The sequence below is a fragment of the Rhyacophila brunnea genome, unplaced genomic scaffold, assembly GCF_057557595.1.
Source record: "Rhyacophila brunnea isolate RB1 unplaced genomic scaffold, BYU_Rbru_1.0 scaffold_16, whole genome shotgun sequence".
NCBI classification, from domain to species: domain Eukaryota; kingdom Metazoa; phylum Arthropoda; class Insecta; order Trichoptera; family Rhyacophilidae; genus Rhyacophila; species Rhyacophila brunnea.
In genome coordinates, this window is record NW_028232816.1 from 26640575 (window position 1) to 26650582 (window position 10008).

Here is a 10008-nt window from a genome sequence, read left to right on the forward strand (position 1 = left end):
TCGATTTGAACTGTGGAGAAATCTCAATTTTTTTCAACTTACAACATGACCTGCCTATCTGATTCTATGCACCCATATAAAGTCTGCAATGCGGAGCGGTATATTGTGTAAAAGGCTTTATTTTGAATTAGGTTTTCTAAATTTTAAAGGCTGTAATAGGTAGTGTATTTAAATTTAATTTATCGTGATATCTTATTTCTTACTACACGGGTTGCTTTGTCCATTTTCTTTGTTCATATGGAGACATGGTAACTAAGACGTTAAACACGTTATCTGGAATTACCCGCTTATAAATTCTGAGTGAGTGGAGTTGTTTTCCAGGGTCCCTGCATACACGAGCCCAATTGGCCACGCAGACTCATCAGCAGCATCTGAAAGATTTTCACCATCAGCGCTTAATCGGGTTGATTCCACCGTAGAGTTTTCATCAAATTCAGATCGCCATATTCAATATGCGGATACAGAGGACACTTCGCATATCAGAACTCGTCTCGCCTAAATACGTGTCGAATACGTCGATATGACGTCATCGTTATTTAACGAAACAACAAATCACATGTTGCCAAATGGAGCTCCGCAGATTGATCGAATGCAACTGTTTCGTCTGAAAAAAAACATCTGACTGTTGCAATCGACATGTTGCATCCTTCTCGGGTTCCGAGTCGGAGGGTCGAAGTCACAAAGAAACACATACGAATTGGTCATTCCTATACCGGCTCGCAGATCACCGCATTCAAATATCAATACGTTTCGAAGGCTACGCGCGACTGTCGCTAGATAGATGTGCGAGTTTGTGTCATGCAACCACTGGCCGGCCGGTCTCGGAAGTTTTGATTTATGGCTGTCAGGCATACGAGGCGAGTTGTGATGTGCGACCTGGCTTAATGTTACCAAGACTAACTGAGCCAATCCAACCCTTTTCTTTTCTCACATGGTATTTACATCAGTCATGTGCAGCCCTATATCGGAATAGCAGAGTGAACATGTAAAATCTATTCTTTCAGACACGTTATACGTGAGAGGCGTCCCTGCATATCCACGGCTGTACATAATATATTGGTGGAGATGGGGAACCTAAAATCAGCCCATAAAGAGGATGATAATCTGAAACAACAAGTAATATTTGGTCAGGTCAAAAGTTCGAAACGATGAAGAAGAGCTCATTCCTGATAAACGGATCAAATTAAAAAAAAAATCACTAGTTATTCAGTGACACAGACCCAGTGTGTCGCGTAATGCTGAGAGGGATAGACCCATGCCGTGGAAAAGTCTTTTATATAACCAAATCTGACAAAGAAAAATAACTAAGCAACTGAGTTTTGTAGAAATCTTGTTTTAAAACTTTTTATTTTCTTTTGTTTTCAGGTAAGCTCGTTCACCTACTGCTATTTTTCGTATTTTGATAATAAATACACAGATCAAACAAAAGATGACAGGTAAGTTCTTGTTGATAAAATTATTTATGTAGGTACATAATAATTATTTTTGTAACCGTCTACGAATTAGATTTTATTTGAAAGTTTTTTATTTAATACATAATTTTAAAATATACCTAACTACTAGAAAAAAATCCCGACGGGACTTGAACCTGTAGCCACAAGGAACTCTGTAGATATTAGCTTGGTGCTTAATTTATCGCTGTTTACATATATCTCACCAACGTGATAAATTTATATATTAACCAACAAGCATTTTTACGCCTTAAAAGCTCGTTCTGCAAAGATTATTATATTATACTTTTCTTTTTACTTACGCTATCAGAAAGCTCTTTGAAATAGCTTTTATAGTATTTGATTGCGGCGAAGTATAAGTATGTATGGTTATTATTATTAAATGCTCAGTATGAATATTATATTATAGATAATAAAATTGATATTAGGTGGTTGCATACCATGATTTAAAATGTAAAATAAAATTGGTATCACTAGTGATGAGTAATAAAAAAAAAATCATAAATTTCCTAATCTAATAATATTCATATTTTTTAAATTATAGTGTCAAAAAATAATATTATCGACATCAATATAAATATAAATTTAACTTGATTAAAAATCATTGAATTGAATTCATTGCTTAACTACGAATAACCAATTTTCATGATATTTTATTAAGCTAATTTATTAAATACACGGCTTAACTTATAATACACAGTAAGTAAAACTCGTCTATGAATGTCAGTTGTATATTCGTGGGGTTACTGCCAAAAGTTGGTCAAAAAGTGTCGAAATCATGTTATGGAGTAATTATTGCACTTTGAAGTTTGACAAGTCCTCTAAAATCAGGCATAATGTTAATTTCTTTGTACTTTATATACATGTTCTATATCGGATGACATTGATTTTTTTTCTCTCATAGATATTTATATATATACACAAAATCCGTTGTTAACTCTAAATACCTAAATTATCGACTTACCAGCTTTTGGTAGTAACACACGATATAATATATACCTATATAAACCTGCACAATGACATCAATATTGAATATCAATAAAAATGAAAAATACTACTACAATTCAGTAATCTACAGACAGAACAGAATCACAAAAGCTTGAACACATTCTACAAACATGATTAAAATAAGTTTAAAAAAAAAGCTCCTATTCACGATTTACACTACAACGGCTACCGCCATGATCTTTTCGACAGGTTTAAATCAAAACTTCAAAGCTCTCGCGTGATCAGGTATTATGCATACAAACTGTCTACGATAGAGTCGTTTTATATAACTATTCCGATGATTTTATATAGGTAATATTAACTTCCACAATATAATATCGACATTGTTTAACTAAAACTTTTAAAGACTGATATCATGGATATATCTCATTAGTTAACTCCACTACTTCCCAATACGTAACCATTGTTCCCAGAATGGACGATTTTACACCTCTTGAGTGTAGTATTTTTATTTTTTATAATTATTAATGATCTATTATGAGGTTTTGACGATTTATTATATGCTTATCGAGTGGTATTATTATTGATAGGGTAGGGGTTTTTTACAAACACTTCAACAGCCTATTCATAATTTGTTTGTTATTTTTTTTATTGTGATCCTTGACTTGATAGGTGGGTAATGCAGGTTTTATCTACTTTATTGTATTGATTTGTTATATAAGTTTGAGTTAATTGTATTCGTTGTCAGCATAGACTATAGATACATCTAGACGCCACCCGTTGCATTGCTAAATGAAGCCGCGTACCGTGCATTTGGTTTGTGGGCGAGCGAACGCATTCGTCTACAAATGTTCGAGACCATAGACCGTCTTGCTAGTGCTCGCCCAAAGTGCTCGCACTAGACGCTCAGAATTAAAATATAATTTTCTATTTATTTTACGTTATATAGTATTTTTAAGCGGTCAAAATGCAACCATTAGGTAAAGATATTCATAATTAAGGTTATTTTAAAGAAACACTAGGTCACTGATATTAAAATATATAATAATATACAAATAAATTATCACGAACATGCATCAACTTACCTATGAAAAGTAATACCATCTTCTTGCTTATCAGTACGGCTACCATATTTTAATACAACACACAGAACCATCTTTTCTACTTAATTAACTAAAAATATTTACCACTGACTTTATGTTTAACACAAAAAATAGCAATTTTAGCAACACGGTTATCGACGATTAGTTATGCAATAAGCTAAGATTTGCCGGCTACATCGTAGCAAACCATCTCCCAGATCTGTAAACCTTTTATCTTACTCTAGCGCGTGTCGCAGAGATTATAAGGGTACCGAATACTTTCTCATTCGCACTTATGCATCGTTTTTGTTCAGGCCTTGGTTGTCATTGTTTATTTGCCTTTTGGTGTGTGTACACAGTGCCTGAAGATGCCGAAACACGAAACCCAGGTCGCAAAAAACGACTCAAATGGAATAGTATAAAACTTAAATCCATTAGTAAATCAATTAATTTATCGAGATCGAATCCTCCTTGAAGAAGAACAACAACTACCATTTTGTGTGCCCGTCTGTCTATATTAGAAATCTACAAATGCATAAGGCAGTTCTAATTAAGTATAGCTTTTGTATAGAGCAGGAATCACTCTGCCAGACAGCGTCTACCGCACGATTCGTGGACATATCCTTTCGACAGTTCAATAAATATTTCAATGCGTCGATTTCCTTCCAAAAGCTCTAGAATTTACAAACGCTACCAGTCAGTCAGTCGGTGATTGTTGTTTATTTATTTAAAGCGCTGCGGGGGGGAATTGTTTTGTCAATATTACCATTTGGTGTGCTCTCCTCGAACCTGGTGGATATCGTTATTATGAAGACAGTTAAACTGTGTTTTTACAGTTTAACATTTATTTGTTTTTACAGGTAAAGCCAGGTCTTCTTCTTCTTTCTTACTTAGACTTACTGGAGGTACTTAGACTTCATGTCCGGAAATCTGTAGGTACGTATGCAGTTGGCCTTATCACGGTTTAACGTGAGATGTTGTATCGGAAATAGATAGCCGTATAGTATTGAAATCGAACTCATGTGTAAATAATAAAACACCTATAATAAAAACCATCGGAATACAAAGGAAAGACATAATAAAATATGTAAGTAAGTAAATTACAAATACAATCATTTATTATCGATATATTGAGGTTCTATGGATACTATCCGTGGCTTTATCCAACTGGGTTTCTCTTAGGTGTGCGTACAAACTGTAGTTTAAATGTTAGAATATTAAATAATATTATATTATAATAACTCTGCCATTCTTGGTAGTATTAGTCTGTATGTGCCTGATAACTATCTTAGAAATCGGGAGCATCAGTTGTTTTTTCTCCCAGGGTGCAGAATTGGTGATGCCAATGGGAGGATAATAACTATGTTCAGCCAAATCGATTCGAAAGTTGATTTCGGAAGAAGATTTTGGCAAAATTTCGTTCTTCTGGACATATTTATTTAATTATACACAGTCAATCTTCGAAATTTCACAGAAATTCAACTCAGAATTTTACCTTTTAATTGTATTCGTGTTTTTTACAATATATTGTTATCAATAAGATTATTATTTTATAAATATTTTTGTTCTACAAATACCTAGGCAATTTACATTATTTATTAACCTCATTAGTAATAGAGTTTGCGAAAAATATGAGTACTTTTGCACTTTTTATTTTTTAATCAGATCAAAAAATAAAAACAATATGAATAATTGTGAAAACTTGGTTTGGCTAAATGTTGAAATACAAAATTTAATTACTTTTGATAATCCCTCATCGTTGTATATCATCCCGCATCTAAAAATAGAGTAAAACAATGAATGAGCTTTAATCCTTACGAAATACCAATTATTGTACTGGAACATCAAGAATATAATTATGCTGAAATAATCTCAAATAGGTTTTCAAATTATTCTCTGTATAAAAAATATATTGTACATTTATTTACAAAAAAAGCTCAAATCACCGATTATCTACTCGCTAAACTTTTTTTTATTGATTTTTGTGCCCACTTGCCCTTTAAAGAAAGCAAAAAAGCTCGCGTGCTTTAACTTACTTACTCAATGTAATGAAATATTGAAAACGAGGAAGCAATCTTGTATGTAAGGAACGTTCGTGAAATAAACTCAATTTTAATAATATTAAATCTCAACTGATTAGTTCAAAAACATTGTGTAAATTTGAAATGGGTTATATATATTAATGTCATTTTAATTATCCAATAACGAGCTTAGATTTCACTCAGTTATCTAACCGTTCTTCTTGGTCTTGAACTGCTTCCGTCTAATTCTGCACGCGAACCAGCTCCACAGCATTTACGAGGTTATCCCACCCTATTTTCGAAACCCGTGTGATTGGCAGACATTAGGCATGTGCTGACTACCCAACTACGTTTTATTGCAAATGTTGCAACCAGAAAACACAAAAATTAGATGGTTGCCTTTTAGGTGTAGCTAAAGGAAGATACAAATCTCAAATTTAGAGAAATATGGGATAAATTCAAACATGGTATTCAAACAATAATATGTTAATATCAATATTTACGTCTGCACTATCAAACAAAACGCATATTCGAAATTGGTAATATTTATTGCGGTTGGTATTTCCTCATTAAGTAATAAACCAAAACTCTATCGCAATTGGCTTTCGCATATCTATTTTTTTAATTTGTTATGTGGTTGTAACAACACAAACTAAACCAATGTAGGTAATATACGTAGAAAAAATAACAATATAATAAAATACATTGACCTTATTGGTTGTGTCCAATAGTTAAATCGCACGATGTTCTGCATTATGCAAAACAACCATCATTTTCAAGTTGACGTTTATCATATTTATATGTTTAGACACTTTTAGTCTACAATTTCTCATAAATAAGTTAGTTTTTTATCTCATCAATATGTGGTTGTCTGACTTATTTATTAGTTGACAACCCTTAATTGAATGGTGTTGCCATTATTCAGCAACAAATTGTATTATTCTCAATGAAATTATTAAAACGCACTCAGTATAGTTGCTAGCAAGTAAATTCGCGCATAGCAACATTCGCAGATGTATAGGTAGACGTCACGTAATTTCCATTATGCGATATCATGCATCGGGAATTTATTGCAATATCACCTTTATTGTAATGGTGTTAGAACAGTGTTTCTAGAGTCAATGTTCATTTGAACGAACCCGTTCGAGCCTAAGTGTACGTCCTGAGTGGCAGCGTTCGGCGCAGCATTGAGCGTTTTGCGCAACTCAAACGTATAACCGTATAAATGTATAACCAAAAAAACACATTGTCTACGAACATTTTCACACACGGTTATACGTTTGAGTTGCGCAAAACGCTGGCACTGAGGCCTCACACGAACCATTCGGCAGACCCGACAAAAAAGTGAGTGTCATTTTTTTTCAGATGCTTCGTCCATATTAATGTCATTGATTATTCTTTATTTATATTTTTTTAGTGTGAATGTAATTTTATTTATAAACTTGCAGTTCTCTGCAGTGGACAAAGTGTGCTGACAAAATAGTGATTTTTTTTATTCATTTTAGCATTTTCTTGCTGATAGATATGTAATAAGAAAATATGTTTCTTATTCTAACTGGCGTATTTTTGTCAATGATGGTTTGTAAACACTGAATACCATGCTGACAAATTTTTAGCGACGTTGATAACGTTTGTGGGAATATAATTTTTATTATTTTCTGATGTAGATGGATTGTATTATGAACTTGCAAATATTAAGAGATAAATGTTTAAAAGAAAAATTTCTCTTTGTGTATTGGATAATTGTATTGATAGGACACCCAGAAAAAATTTTTCTTTGTAGCTTTTTCTATAACACAAAATGAATTATCGCATTCAAATAAATTCAGTAGGTAACAATTCTTATAACAAACAAGTAGAAATCCTGTCGCATCGCGTTCTGCCTGCATAATTAATTAAATCACAGCCCAGTGACGTTTGTTTCTTGAATGCTTTTCGTAATAACTCATAATAATGGATGGGAGTCTTGCAGTGGAGACGGCGCTTTGGCTGTCTGCCGTAACAAAGATAATTAATTCGTTCGCGGGTTTTCAAATTAATGTGGCAAAAGGCTCATTCACACTAATTCTGTACCGTCACCTCAATTCCACAACCCAAATACGCTGAAGAAAACCTTCTTAATCTAGACAATGACTATAATATATTATTTTGAAAGTGAAACTGAAAAAATAACATTGCAATCCAGATTTGTTTGTAAAAACTTTGCAGGATTATTAACTGTATTTAGATTCAACCAATTATTAGTTAAGTATTAAATGTGCCATGGTAAATATTTAAAAAAATGTAGGTATTTCTCGTAGTAACGTAAATGTTTGGATGTCGTTGATTTATTTGTTCTTTCAAAATTGTAATAATTACTACACACACAATAATTATTAATATATTGTGATTTCGAATAGTGTTCTTTTGTTTTATTTTTACTGCTGCTAGAATTATTTTGATTTTGACATTTAATAATATGCCAAGACGTAATAGTTATTTTAATTGAAAAATCTGATTATCAGTGTTTTTTAGGGGAGTGGGCTAAAAGCGTAGCCCACTTGAAGGATCAAAATTAAACCATAACATTGTCAGATGCATTTCGCACATGCTTTCCACCTGAAAAATGTAGTATTTTTGTTTCCACAACTTCTGTAGGGAAAAATAAATATAAAGTATAAAAATCTTTTTGGAAAACAACGCAGAGTTAAATCCACAGTGCCAAATCCAAAATATTCTCTCGACATTTTTAACCTTTGCTTTACGATGCTAATATATTCCGTCTGTTCCAATGATGTCATCTTTCCTACCGTACATCTTACGACAATATTACAGTAGTTAAAAGAAAACTGCCTATCAATAAATTAAGTATAATAAGGTCTCATTATTGTATCTATATAAAATGATCAAAAATGCATAAATACCTAATTATAATCATATTAGTATTTCAATACATTCTTACAGCCTACAAGTAATACTAATACTATCTTGATTGCGCTGCTTACTTTAATATCTCTTTTTCACCATAATCGATTCTGTCTCTCTTTTTTGGCGTACTCTCTTTTAGATCTATACCTTTTGTTTTTAATGGAATGCAGCACTCTGTTTACAATGTGCATTTATAGTTTATGACAGGTAAATTAAATCTAAAGGATATCTGTCATTTATATTATTTATTTTATTTACTCGATAATGCTATCGATTTTGAAAAATATAACATTTTGATTAGATGGATTGATGGTTCTAGGAATAGTCGAAATATGAAGACGGCAAAGTGCATTTTAACTGAAATATTTGCAGTTTAATGGAATAGGTAACCTAAGTGGCATTGAAGTAACGAGAGTGTTAAGGAAATGTTCTTGATTACTAAATTAATGTATATTGATCTACAGATCGATCTCGTGTGAATCCAGATACTTAAGCTTCTTCTTCTTCTTCCACCTTGTCACGTCTCAACATTGGGGTATAGCGCAAGCACAAGTTGGCGCCACTTCCCTCGGTCCATCGCCAACTCCTGCACCTCCCGCCATGTCAGACCTGCAGCACGTAGGTCGCTTATGTAGCACTGCTGCAGAGTGAAGGAGGGCCGGCCACGGCGACGAAACCCTTGAGGCTGTGCCACAAGGGTACGAAGTGCCGCACTCTTTGGCGGCATCCGGAATACGTGTCCCAGCCACGAAAATCGTCTCTTCGTGATAACTTCAATCACCGAAGGCTGTTGTGTCTGCTAACGAACTCGGGTGTTTGTAACGCGGTCGTACCAATGTACCCCTAAGATTCGGCGGAAACATCGATTCTCAAAGCTCAAAAGCCGAGACTCTTGAAGCTTAGTAAGATGCCATGTCTCACAGCCATACAGTAGCACAGGTAGCACGCATGCGTTAAACAAACGACATTTGGTCCTCACAGAATACAGCCTTGACCTCCATGCGACTCCAAGTTGTTTGAACGCAGAGCCCGATACTTAAGCTAGTGTGTTATAAAAATATTATAAGATTATATAATATAACTAGCTGGCCCGGCAAACGTTGTTCTGCCATATAAATTATTTCTAGTGAATATTTTGGTTGCGTAAGTGTGTGGGGATGGGATATATGACAGAAAGAGGAATAGATCGCTGTAGACGATGACCGCCGATAAAAACAAAAAAACATCAACCATTCATTTTCTCAATTCAAAATGAGTAATGATGTTCATAATGAATGAATTACCTGTGATTTTACTATTTTCATTCTGACATCTAACATTATTTTTAATATTTGTTGTAAATATAAATAGGTACCCATGTATAGGCAATAAATTATTTGATTATGCACATCTTTAAGTTTTAGCGAGGGAAGAATTATTTTCTTTTAATAAACATCATAAGGCATAATATTTATTCTCAATCTATATTAAAAATGTGTCAAGCGCGAAATGTATAAGGTACAACTACTGAGAAGATAGAAGCATTTTAAACTGACTTGCTTATTTACTCCAACAAATTGTAACGTACGTCTATTCCTTTGCGCATTTAATTCAACTGTG